The sequence below is a fragment of the Taudactylus pleione genome, unplaced genomic scaffold (assembly GCF_031769625.1).
Source record: "Taudactylus pleione unplaced genomic scaffold, aTauple2 ptg000481l, whole genome shotgun sequence".
Taxonomy (NCBI): domain Eukaryota; kingdom Metazoa; phylum Chordata; class Amphibia; order Anura; family Myobatrachidae; genus Taudactylus; species Taudactylus pleione.
The window spans coordinates 3466706-3479934 of NW_028284883.1; positions in this window are offsets into that span (position 1 = coordinate 3466706).

A 13229-nucleotide genomic window follows, 5' to 3' on the forward strand; every position below is an offset into this window, starting at 1 on the left:
TCACAATATTTTTTATAAATAAGAGAAGAATAACACACTGCACTACCACTTACAAGATTTTTTTATGAATAAGAAAAAAATTAACACACTGCGCTATCACTTAGTGTCACAAGATTTTTAAGAGTAAAACACTGCACTACTACTTACAGTGTCAATAGATTTTTTAAGAGTAAAACTGCTACCGATTACAGTATCATAATATTTTTATGAATAAGAAAAGAATAACACACTGAGCTACCACTTATAGTGTCACAAGAATTTTTTATGAATAAGAAAAGAATAGCACACTGCTCTGCCATATACAGTGATGACATTATGTTTTATGCATTAGCACTCTGTTGTGGTTTGTAGTCGGCATGTAGACTAATCATTTACTCATGATTGAGGAAAGTAGTGAAAAGTTGAATATTACACTGCGCTATCACTTACAGTGTCACAAGATCTTTTACGAGCAAAACGCTGCGCTACCACTTACATGGTCACAATATTTTTTATGAATAAGAATAACATACCATACTACGACTTATAGTGTCACAATACATGGTTGATAAACTGCGGTCTGGCCGACAGTGTCGCCGAACAATAACAGCGCAGCTAAGTTGCTAACCCACACACACACACAAAAAAACCAAAACAAAAATGTTTGGAGGAATGCTAATTTTATATTTCACTTTTATTTTTTTTACACTGGGGGAAAGCACCACTGGACGAGGCAACATCCCCTTGATGATCAACAACCCAGCAATCCTTTATGGACAACAAAGCACCCCTGCGAAGCAGCGGAGTGTGGACAGACCACCTGCAGAGTCACAAATACGTAGATGATAAACAGCGTTCTGGCCGCCAGCAGTGTCACTGAACAATAATAGCCTAACTAGTAACTACCTAGCACACACACACACAAAAAAAGTTAGATTTTATTTTTAACTTTTATTTTTTATACACTGGGGTAGAGCACCCCTGGATTGACAGAGCACCTCTGGGTGACACAGCACCCCTTTATGAACTGCAGCCCTAGCCCCTTGATGGAAAGGACAACACAGCAGCACCCCTTTCTGTACAGCAGCCCCTGCCACTTGATTGACAGGACAACAGTGAGTGACACAGCAGTGCACCCCCCCTTTATGTACTGCAGCCCCAGCCTGACAACACTACACCCTTGAATAAATAGTGACAAGTCGCTGACAACAACACACAACACCGACTGCACTATAGAGAACAGAGATCGTCTGCTCTGTACACTCTCCACAGCTGGAGTGAAAATGGCGCCGATCACCGGGACCTTTATACAGTCCAAAACCCTTGAGAATACGACAGCGGGATGATGACGTTTTTCCTCGTTTTGGATTTCAAGTTAGGGCCGTACTCAATTAGATGCAAAAAGCCGAGATCTGCAGAAAAGTATTGTCGATCTCAGCTTTTTGCATGGTGGAAAATTATCTCTGTATCCAATTCCATCCGCTTTTTGCATACCCGGAAAGTCGATGCAATTTAATAGGCAAAAAAGATTTGCCTCTGAATAGTAGGTGAAAAGAAGTGCAACATTTTTATTTTGGGGTGCAAAGGTGGGGAAACCACAGAGAACCCTTGGAACAGCTCCCCAAAGGACAACTGTGTCAAAAAATCCCAGAAAAAAACTTAACAAGGGGTTGAAAAAGTAAAAAGTGGGGGACAAGCATAAAAACTAGCGCAATAGACTTTTTAGTGGTCTGCAAGGATGGGTCAGGTGTATTTGGGATTGCAGGTGCTTGCAACAAGTGTGTTTTTGAAAAAAAAAAAATCTTCACTTTAGAGACTTTAAAATATGCTTGCACCTATTTTCAAGTGCCCCAAATTTGACAGGACTACTTATTTTCACCAAAAAATACTGCTTAATGCCATTCTTCACCACTTGTGCAAAAATGCTAATAAGAAGCTATTGAAATAACTTCAGTATTCCAAATACTTTTATTAGGGTTCAGAGCTGTAACTAGACATTTTGGTGCCCTGTGCCAGAAAGAACTTTGGCGCCCCCCTATTTTTTAAATAGGGAGATATCACACCCGAAAAAGGGCCATGGCCTCATGGGAAAGGGCCAGGAAAGAGAATGGGGAGGCCAGGAGATGCTGGGTATAAAATCAGAGGAAACTACAAGTGAGAATGATAATAAACAGAAAACTGACAGGCCCAAATAGTGCCCCCTGCCCTGCGGTGCCCTGTGCCATGGCACTGGGCGCACTACCCTAGTTACGGCCCTGTTAGGGCTATTCTGGCATAGCTACATTGATCCCCAATGTTAGTGGATGTTTTTGGGGTATTCAGCCTGATTTCCCCGATTCTGACAGCACTTTCCGCCTATTCTGACTTCGCTGCTTGACATTTTCGCGAGGTTTGGAATTGAATAGGGTCGAATAGCAGGGGCGCGCATGATAAGTTTCTGCTTCCAAAACACGCGATGTAGGCAGAAAGTAGGGCAGGTGAAACTTTATCAAAACTATTTGAATACGGCCCTTAGGAGGAACACCGCGAGCCGAACTTGGATCCTACTCGGATCCCCTATGTTCGGGAGGGTTCGGTTCTCGGAAAACCGGACCTGCTCATCTCTACTTCTGATAAGAGTTGTATTTGCAATGCGAGGATGTCTTGGTTTATTACCCTTGAGTCCTTTTGCAATTGTGTGAATGAGAAGCCAGCCGTCTTCACATAAACCTGTTATCAACAGAGGTTTAACACATTATATTAACCTACTTTGAAGCATACTTGATGACATTCTGGCTGCCCCCTCCAAGGTGCCTTAATATGGTCCAGATGGCTTAAACCAGAGTTTCCCAAATGCGGTCCTCAAGGCTCCCCAACAGTTCAGGTTTGTAGAGATATCCATGGTTGAGCACAGGAGGTTAAATCAAATTGACTGAGGTACTAATTAAGTCACCTGTGCTCAATCGTGGATATCTCTAAAACTGAACTGTTGTGGAACCTTGAGGACCTCATTTGGGAACATATCTTTGCAAATATATGCAACAAAGATATCTGGATTACTATTATCATGTAGGAGTGGTTCTCAAACTCGGTCCTCAGGACCCCACACAGTGCATGTTTTCCAGGTCACCTAGCATATGCACATTACTCACCGACACGTTTTAAAAGACCCATAGTTGGAGCTAATTATCTCACTTGTGATTCGGTAATAGGGTGTCCTGGCTGTAGCATTACACCCGGTCAGTTTGGGTCTGGTGCTGGTTTTAAATATAGTGGGACCCCTACGCAATTCCCCCCATATATTTAAAACAAGGACTGGCCCTGCAGCCTGGTGCTGGTTCCTAAATTATGGTGGACCCCTACTTGTTTTGTTCCCCATAATTTTCGTGGCTGGTAAGGCTTTTGGGGGGGACCCGAAGTAATTTTTTTTTTAAATGTTAACCTTTTTTACATGTACAACACACAAGCAGCTTACACATATCTCACTGATATGTGCAGGCTGCTTGCTCGGGAGAGCTAGGCAGAGAGTAAACGCTGCAATCTCGGGTGAGTAATCACGTTCAAAATGTGCTACTCTGTGGAGATATCTGCTTCACCATCGGCCAACTCCATTTTGCACAAATCGCCTGTTGGTAAATTTGAGAGTTAAAAAGTGAAAAAATCACCCGTGTTCTGGCAAGGTACAACAAGAATAATCTCATTGTAAATTGGAAAGATCTCGAATCTAAGTAAATTTACCCCCTAGTGTCATATAGTTTTCGAATCGGGATGTAGTCAGGAAGCTGACGGTCTAAATGCTGACCACCGGCTTCCCGACTGTCTAATCCCAGCAAGGTACTAATGACAGGCATCAAAATCCCAACAGGGGAGGATACAATCGGCGCTCAACCAATGAGGGTATGGAACAATATTGTATAGCGTAGGAATCAATGAAAATAGATCAAAATGATGTGCCCAAATAAATGTGAATCAAAGTAGATGGTATTATGGATATAAAAAACTTTACTATAAAATTTGCAATATAATCACATGAAACATGAAACAGTTCCCTGATACTTCCGGGTGGTGTGTTTGCTGCGTCACGTGTAGCTCGCCGGTCACGTGATCGGCTCAAGTTCGGTCTCAGGTCTCAGTGTAAAATCTATTGCTGGATAGGTCTAACCATGGAATATGCGGGTATAATGTCCCCCAACGCGTTTCGACCACTTTGTGGTCTTCCTCTGGGAGTATACACTGAGGACGCCGCACGCAAAGCAGGAAGAGGAGACTGAGCACGGGAGGAGAAGGGATCCAGCCACACGCAGCATCAGGACAGGTGAGTCTCCGTACGGAGGGGGACGCGGGCAGTGATCGGGCACGGTTGACTCCAGCTTTTTCCCCTCCAGTGACAGGGGACCACCAGGGTTAGCATCCTGAGTGTGGGATAGGTCTTTGGTTAGATACATCACCCGCTCGGGAACTAGCCGATGGGACCCAGTCCGGAGTCCCTGCACTGACCTACTGTGTGGTATTTTCTCCTACCCGGGCAGAAGACCAAGTACACCTGCAATAAGTTATTTCTACTTTATTATTGACTTATTACATAGATCATCCATTTACAACAGTTCACAGGACATAATTTACTTTCATCCTCGGTCAATAGGGTCTCATTATCATCTACATTGTGCTGACGGACGATCTGAGCACAGAACATTTGTGGTTGCTACTAGCAACATCATATACCATCATTTGAGTCTGTCCTACGGATTCAGCAGGTGACTTTTCATGTGATACTTATTGTTTCATGTGATTATATTGCATATTTTATAGTAAAGTTTTTTATATCCATAATACCATCTACTTTGATTCACATTTATATGGGCACATCATTTTGATCTATTTTCATTGATTCCTACGCTATACAATATTGTTCCATACCCTCATTGGTTGAGCGCCGATTGTATCCTCCCCTTTTGTGATATACTTTAAGAGGGAAGACACTCCCCCTTTCTTACTATCAGCAGCTCACCACAAACAACTAGTTAAGAGCCCAGTGCGCAGTGTTGTATTTTTTGTTTATCAAAATCCCAACACCTGTCATTAGATCTACACCGGGAGCCAGATGCCTGGCATACTGAACGAAGGTAAGCCGGGTGCCGGGCGCGGACAGCCATGGGGGGGTTAGGTTTTAGGGCTCCCAGGGGGACTTGGGGTTTGGCACCCCCCTTGAGGGTTAGGTTTAGGCTAGGGGAAGGGGGGTTAGGGTTAGGCACCCCCGGGGGGAGTTTAGGGTTAGGCACCCCCCTGTGGGACTTAGGTTTAGGCTGCGGGGAAGGGGTATTTAGGTTTAGGCACTTAGAGGGGGGTTAGGGTTAGGCACTGGGGGGAGGTTAGGGTTAGGCACCCCTAAAGGAGGGTAAGGGTAGGGAATTAGGTTAGCGGTACCTACCTTAATTAGCAATTGGGATCTTCACCCCTGCCGGGCTTCCACTGTCAGCAGTGATACCTACTACACCCTTCAAATCTTATTGCTGTTTTTTTGCAGTGTGCTGGAGAATTTTTTTTATTTCTCATAGCCACTATTTTATACTAGGGCATTTAAATTTGTCCGCCCAGGTGTGATATCAGTGTCGCGATTTCTGCATCCAGTGTACGGGTTGGTCGGTGTGTCACTCATACACACAGGTATCTGCAAGATACATCGGTATCTACCGTGCTGTATGGCTGACACAATATGACTGTGACCTACATTGTTTACAGACATATTGGCTGTACCCACGTCTGCAGCATGAATGATTTATCGCATAGTGTGTACTCAGGTTACAGTTAACTTTGCACCTTGGCAAAACCATGTTGCACTACAGGTGGGGCAGATTTAATCTTTGCAGAGAGATTTAGAATTGATAATTGCTTTTCTAAACCTACATCCAGTATTTATGAGCTAACCCTTGCATTACAATATGTTTTCTCCAGGAGCACAGGGCCTGATTCAGAGATGGAAGGAATTGCACAACTGCAGGGATGCGGCTGTGCAATAGGGCTCAACTAATACTCTAATGCAGCAGGAGGCATATGTAGGAAAAAATATGCCTCCTGACAGCATCTGCGATCTGAGTGCTGCGCCTAAAGGTGTAGCATGAGATCACTATAGGGACCATCTGTCACGATGGCCCCAGTAATCGCCAATTTGGGTAAGCTGACGTTTACTCAGAATGGGCAATGTACCTGCTTAGCTGGGGTCAGGAAGTTTGTTCTGGAAGATGCAGACCCGAGCCCCTGCACTCCCAGAAAACGGGGGCAACACACCCGCATTTCCGTAAATGCAGGCCAACTGTCAAAGTCACATTTATGGATATGATCGCTTGCAATTATTATCTGATGATCTAATAATCTATGGTCTGACGATGGGTTACCATGACGCTACTTTGTGTCGGCGCAATCTGATGCGCACAAATGTGAATCCACCACACACACATACACTGATGCACATAACGCACACACATAAACTTATATGCATACACAGAGACGCTCGTATGTGTATCCACATGCGTACACATAGACACTCACATGCGTACTCACATACATACATATGAACATTTCCTATTTCAATACACAGAAGCACATATGTGAACGCATATGAAATGGTTCCCATTCACAACAGTTAATAACCAGATTTTTAACTAATAATTATGATGCAATATGTACTTAAGTGAGATCTAAGGTTTAGAATATAGTGGACAAGTCATGTTTGGTATCATACTAAATCCGTTTATTTGCAGACATCCGTTTCTATCGGTAAAAAAGTCGCATCTTGCGTCCGCTAGTTATGGATGATAGGGAGTTATTGCATAGATTGTTATTACCTATATGCAATGTTGTAGCTAGTTTTAACCAGTTGTTCGGCAGGAAACTACACAATGTGACCGTTTGAGGACTAAGCCATACCCCTGATAACACCGTATGAACCGACCAATGACCAGATAATCCAGAAGCAAGATCCAATGGAAACTTGTCAACTAGTCACTTTGTTAACTCTGAACTCTGTCAGGTATATAAGCTGTGTCCCGATCCCAGTTTTCAGACATCCTCTTTGATGACCACAGGCTTCTGGATTGATGACTGTATACAAGGACCAGTGCGCATGTGTATGTATCGGCTTGTACTATTTTATTGCTTTTTACTCTAATTGTTAAATCTTTCATCATGTTACTTTTTCTTTACATAACTAACTTTTTGTGCTTTGGAACCACACGATTGGACTGGAAAGCAATTCTTTCTTAAGCGACTTGCAATGCTAAATAGTGACTAGTGACTATTATGAATCAATACAACCATCCCCCACTCTGCCCCCCAAATTGCTGCAGCATGTCAATGAACTGCAAGCATCAAAACAGGACCTGTTCTGCACGCGTCCTATCTCATAACAGGTTTCTTCACATAATTAGATCGCTTGCATATATATTCATATCACAACATAGTAAACATTTCAGAAATAGAAGACACACAGTGGGCGTGCCGACGCGCGTTTTGCTGTGTGATTTTTCAAGGCATGCCCGCCGTGTGTCCTCTATGTCTGAAATGTTTAATATGTTGTGATACAGGACGCTGCAGCACGAGAGAGCTCATTCATTGAGCAAATAGTTGTGATTAGCAACATTGTTGCATAGTGTGTATGTGTTACACTAATATTACCTAGGAAAGAGCAGTGGTGTCCAAGTGGGCACATTAACTATACAATATTTAATACTGTCTTCTCAAACAAGCCTTTTTACTCTAGCAGTGGCTGGCAACATTGTTGTTAAATACATATGTATAACACTATCATTGTAGGCTAGCAACACTGTTGCATAATATATATATATATATATATATATATATATATATATATATATATATGTGTTACTCTAATACTACACAGGAAGGAGCAGTAATGTCCAAGTGGGCACATTAACTAATTAATATTTAAACACTGCCTTCTCCAGAAAGCCTTTTATTCCAGCAGTGGCTGGCAATATTGATGCCAAATATGTATGTATAATACTATTATTGTGGCCAATGTGAGACTGGCTTCAGAAGGAAATAATACATATGATTCCTTAATACAACCTAGTAATAATTACCCCAACAATCTATGTTTAGGGGATATTATCAATAACAGATTCAATCATAAGGATATACTGATGTGTATCGGAGTGAGAAGTAGCAGCAATATCCAATAGGGCACATTAACTAAATAATGCTTAAATATTGCCTCCTCAATTAGTTTCTTAATTAAATATACTGGAAATCCCTCTTTAACAATTGTTAGTTGAATAACTTTTGGGAATGCCACTACAAAGTGATAATTCCATTATGGATTAATATCCCCTACCATTTATTACTGATATAGGGAGTCAGTATATTACAGAGTAGTAGCACTCCTTACACACTTTGTTGATATTCAAGAAAGGATTGAATTAAGGATATATTGCAGTGAATCACAACTTGAATAATAAACATATGTGTGACATTGTAGGGTAGGAGGGTGCCCCCTTCATCCAATATACTGTTGCATTAAAAAGTTTATACACATTTTCACTGTATATAAATTAGAGGTTTATTACCACCTCTTTAACTTTCCTATTTCTTCACTTGAATTCTATCTAAGAACATACTATTTATATTATTGCTTGATTCGAATACATTTACAACAACAATTAAGATAAATTAATAATGAAGACACACGACGAGTTTTTAATCAGAATTTATTTTAAAAAAAATTGTATTATTTCACCATTTATTCACATGCTAATTTTCACTATTACCCCTTTTACACCAGAGCAAAAACCTGGGTTTTTGCTTGGTCAACCCAGGTCGCAGCGCAGTGTAATACCTCTTTTCCACCAAAAACCCAGGTCTGACCTGGGTTTTTGGATATGGTTCCAACCCTGGTCAGACCCAGGTCAGACCCATTTACACTGCACCTTCGATCTGGGTTACTCCCAGGTCAGCCCTGTTCACACTGAACTCAGGTCTGCCCTGCTAAACCTGTGAGGTCATAAAAAGTGGGAGGTAAATGCCCCACAACCACCAATCAGCTCATTTTAGGCATGACCCTGGTCAGATAACCTGGGTTGCACCGTTTACACTACACCATTACCCGGGTCCATCCTGGGTCCAACCCTGGTAGCTACCTGGGTTGGATTGCTGGGTCACTTGACCCAGGTTATTTTTCAGGGACCCTTTTACACTGAGCTGCGACCTGGGTAGACCCAGCAAAAACCCAGGTTTTTGCTCTGGTATAAAAGGGGTATAATAGGGTCTCTGAAAAATAACCCAGGTCAAGTGACCCAGTAATCCAACCCAGGTAGCTACCAGGGTTGGACCAAGGATGGACCCGGGTAATGGTGCAGTGTAAACGGTGCGACCCGGGTTATTCGACCTGGGTCATGCCTAAAATTAGCTGATTGGTGGTTGTGGAGCAGTCACCTCCCACTTTTTATGACCTCACAGGTTTAGCAGGGCAGACCTGAGTTCAGTGTGAACAGAGCTGACCTTGGAGTAACCCAGATCAAAGGTGCAGTGTATTACCTCTTTTCCACCAAAAACCCAGGTCCGACCTGGGTTTTTGGACATGGTTCCAACCCTGGTCAGACCCAGGTCAGACCCATTTATACTGCACCTTCGATCTGGGTTACTCCCAGGTCAGCCCTGTTCACACTGAACTCAGGTCTGCCCTGCTAAACCTGTGAGGTCATAAAAAGTGGGAGGTGAATGCTCCACAACCACCAATCAGCTCATTTTAGGCATGACCCAGGTCAGATAACCCAGGTTGCACCGTTTACACTGCACCATTACCCGGGTCCATCCTGGGTCCAACCCTGGTAGCTACCTGGGTTGATTGCTGGGTCACTTGACCTGGGTTATTTTTCAGGGACCCTTTTACACTGAGCTGCGACCCAGGTAGACCCAACAAAAACCCAGGTTTTTGCTCTGGTGTAAAAGGGGTATAAATGGGTCTGACCTGGGTTTGACCAGGGTTGGAACCATGTCCAAAAACCCAGGTCGAACTTGGGTTTTTGGTGGAAAAGAGGTATAAATGGGTCTGACCTGGGTCTAACCAGGGTTGGAACCATGTCCAAAAACCCAGGTCGGACCTGGGTTTTTGGTGGAAAAGAGGTACTAGTCACTTCTTTAACCCTTATTTCGCTGAATTATTATATAGCTCATTTCTTTTAATGTATAGCTAATGAAGATTTATTATTTTATAATAATTAAACAATGTGCGCCACAAAATAGGACAGAGCTCTTTCTTCTTTTTCTTCTCTTAGAAATCCAATTATTTGATTTTTACCTAATCAAGATATCAATAAAAACTTCAATAAAAGGAAACAGAATCAAGGCTTCCAAGAGCCTCCAACTGCGGTCAGGAGACTGAGCAGCAATCTGCTTGTGGTTGCAGTTTCTCCCTTAAGTGGTGGTTAAGCAGGTATAGCAGCTGATGCTGGAACACCAGTCAAATTGACTGTGCCTCTGCTCTGGATTGCCAATTGGCACATTGCACACATAATTATAAGAACAAGAGTGTGCTTAACATCCTCCTAACCATGGGTTAACTGTTTGCTGTATCATCATATGGAGTTTTTTTTTAAAGCAACATTGACATTTACTATTGTTTTCCACACTGGATTGTTTAGCTAATTTTATAAGCCGTTTAATTAATACCAGGATTCTTCCAGGATTAAATGGTTTCACCCTGAGACTTGGAGTTTTAATCATTATACTCCAAATCTATTTGTCCTTTTACTATTTTTAAGTTTGGGTTTCATTGTTCATTTGTTTTGGAGTTTACTTGTAAATGTTATATATTTCTATGTGTTTTCTATAAAATGCTATTATTTTTGCATGTTATCATATTAATGAATAAATTATCAATGTATCTATCTACAGTATCAATCTTCTGTCCTATCTATCTATCTATCTATCTATCTATCTATCTATCTATCTATCTATCTATCTATCTATCTATCAGTTATTGTACGCTTTAGGATGTTCTTGGTATACTTATTTTTGTTTATGTTTTTCAGCAGATAAGAATTGTTCATCTAGGAGCAGCATTTACTGTATAATACCCCTTTTACAATAGAGCTAAAACCCAGGTTATTGCAGGGTTTAACACGGGAACGACCCGTGAAACCCTGCAGTGTAAATGGGGCAATCCGGGTCACAAAGACCCGGTTGGTGCTGCATGCTGGCTTCAGTGGCGCTTGGAGACGACTCGGGAATATCCTGGGTCAGCGCCGGGGAAATTGCAGGTCTGATCCAAGTTGGAACAAGGTTCCAGCCTCTGGGTCAGACCCGGAATTTAGGTATAAAAGCGGTATAAGAAATTATTGGTTTCTAGATTTTAAACCTATTACGCCTAATTATTTATTTTTCTATTTCAATATATGGAATTCATCCCTGTGCCAAACCATACATTATATTTTGGTTATTGGCTTATGCAACATACTTTTTTGCTCAACTATAGATTATATTCTGGTAATTGAATTACTATTATTATCTACAACACCCATGTGCTAGATATAAAATTCTTGTATCTGAGCTAACATTGTTTCATTTTTGTGTATATGCAAAGCACTGAGCTGAAAGCATGAGTCACCCTGTTACATTGGAAATTTGTATCAGACCCTTCCTAACTTTTTGAATTACACTTGCTTAATTAAAACACACAGTTTTGTTGTATACTTATAAAGACACACCTGAATTGATACTCGGCCTAATTCAGAGACAGACGCAAAGACAAAAATACAACTAAAGATATATTTATTTAAATAATCACTGATTAAATGCGAAATATGTCAACCTCTTTGGGTCACATAGAGCTGATATGTCCTGGGAACAGCCCAATTTGTCTTTGGTTCTGGTGTAATATCAATATCGTTACAAGCTGTTTTTGTCTATTTTTTAATTATAATTTGTTGCTCCAATGCCCCTCCCGATTTTCTGTAGTATAATTGGAGCCCTATATAACTTACTTTTTCTTTTCTTTATCTTAATCCATTGGAATCCATTGGCTTTTTTCAAAAAATCACCAGCACAGACAGAGTATCTCATCTTCCCATCTTAGGGCAGTATTCGATTTGGCTGCGAAAAGTCGGAATCGACGATGACGTCATTTTCTCCTGTTTTAATTATCCCCGTATTCAATTACAAATACTTTTCGCCGGTGCAAAAAGTCTTTGTAAAAAAACGGGGATAACTTTTCAGTATGTATTACATGGCAAAAAAAAAGTGCAGAATTCGGGTTTAGGATTAAAGGCTTAAAAAATATATAGCCTGCACCCTAAAGTCCCCTAAAAAAGAACTGTGTAAAAAAAAAAAAATCCAGACACCCGCAAAAATTGTTTCATTTTGGGGTGACACAAAAATGGGGACAAACTTCTAAAGTATCGAAATAGATTCCAGAAGGGTTCCCAAGTATGCGGTAGGTGTATGTTTGCAGAATTTTGAAAGATAAGTTTAGGGACTTTAAAATATGCTTGCACCCATTTTCATGTACCCCAAAGTGCTATTCTTCACCCCTTTTTCATAGCCTCAATTATGCACCTGCCGCGGCTATTACAAAGCCCGACTACCTTCAGCAGGTAAAAATGGGGGTATCCATAGTGATCCCCCATGTCTAGATGTCTTCAGGGGGGTCCCTGGAACAAATCCCAAAAATTCCTGTTTTTTTGGCGAAACTTGCCTTTCCGCCAGTTCCCGTTTTTGTTGATTCCTAATTGAATACCCTGTCTATTTTAAGCCACCTCCTCCAAGACCCTGCCCCCTCATTTGAGCTTCTGCCCCCTCTCAAATCTATCTTGACTTATCTCTTCCTGTACCTGGAGCTTTGCAGGGACCAGACAGATCCTTCCATAGAGGTAAGTGTCAGTGGAGATATCAAATGTTTAAATTATATTTGTGGGGGGGTGGAATACTTATGCACTGCAACGCTCCCTGATCTGACGGTCACTGCGAACCCCTCTGCATTATATGGCACATAACTGTGATGCTCCCTGATCTGTCGGTCACTGCGAACCCCTCTGCATTATATGGCAAATAACTGCGACGCTCCCTGATCTGTCGGTCACTGCGAATCTCTCTGCATTATATGGCACATAACTGTGACGCTCCATGATCTGACGGTCACTGCGAACCCCTCTGCATTATATGGCACATCACTGTGATGCTCCCTGATCTGATGGTCACTGCGAATCTCTCTGCATTATATGGCACATAACTGCGATGCTCCCTGATCTGTCGGTCACTGC